The sequence below is a fragment of the Poecilia formosa genome, unplaced genomic scaffold (assembly GCF_000485575.1).
Source record: "Poecilia formosa unplaced genomic scaffold, Poecilia_formosa-5.1.2 Scaffold32, whole genome shotgun sequence".
Classification (NCBI taxonomy): domain Eukaryota; kingdom Metazoa; phylum Chordata; class Actinopteri; order Cyprinodontiformes; family Poeciliidae; genus Poecilia; species Poecilia formosa.
Genome location: NW_006799971.1, coordinates 3,270,793 through 3,272,036, shown reverse-complemented (window position 1 = coordinate 3,272,036; position 1,244 = coordinate 3,270,793).

Below are 1,244 nucleotides of genomic sequence, written 5' to 3'. Positions count from 1 at the left end.
TTCATTTTGCCCCCAAAAAAGTCGATGCCCTCCCTCCCCCCCTGTCGTTTCAACAAGACAGCCATTTGTAACCCATAGGGGGGGCACAGAAAATGTTTGGAAACCACTGGGGGGCGCAGAAGAAAACGTTTGGGAACCACTGTATTAATCAGTGAAGCTCGTCTTTGCTTTTGGCTCCTCACCATCACAGTATAATAGCTGCATTTCCATTGACCATTTGATGGACCTTCTCACAGTTACATCAGATGACGTCCGTTCTGACTTGAAGCAGTGTATCTTTACTTCAGAGGTAATTTTGCCTCGGGGAAACCCAACAGAAAAATGTACAGATACTCATTATCTTAAGGATATAAAAAGAAGGTAAGGTTAATAACAACAGTATTTATGTGCTAAATAATCATGATAACATTACCAGTCATTGTCAATTTACCGTTCTCTAACTGTATATAAAGGAAACAGCCTCCAGCAAGCAGCAGCTTTCGCCACAGTTAGGTAAAATATACACAGTTGCCTTTAATGCTGTAACGTTAAAAGTGTGAGGATTTGAGTTTTTCTGTGTTCTGGAGTCTCTGTGTTGTCCCATTTACCCCTTGATTAGTTACACCTGTCTCTTGTTTCCCCTGATTGTCTATTTAAACCCACCTGTGGTCTTTGTCCAGACTGTCTAGTGTTCGTGTCTGTTGTTAGATGTCCTTTGTTACCAGTTTTGAACCGTAGCCTTCCGTTCATTCTGTGCTGCCTGGATTTTGGACTTTGTGTTTCTGGATTATCATAATTTTCTTCATTCCATCCTGGGTCCAGAGCATCTTCCTCGCCACCTCTCCACCGCAAATCATGACGGAAAGTTTCACTTTCTATATTAATGTAAAAAAATCACAGACATCTTCCAGCATTTTGAAATATTGACTTAGAGATTTATATGCAAAATCATTCACATACTCTGATGTGATGTAATTTCTCTTTTTGTTTCATGTTCATCTTTCTCAGCCGCAACCTGCCAACTTAACAAGCATGGCACAACATCAAGACGTTGCTATTGCTAACAGTGTGCCATGCTGTTCTATCAAAAACAACCATATTTGAGCTTCCATAATTTTCCTGTGAGCCCAGAAATTTGCGCCCGCTGGGTGGGAGCAATCAGGAGAGATGAAGTTAGAACGTTTCAAATCCTCCATGACAGCATCTATGTCTGCAGCCAGCACTTTGCCCCAGAGGGTTGAAGCACATCAGCCAGTGGAACAATT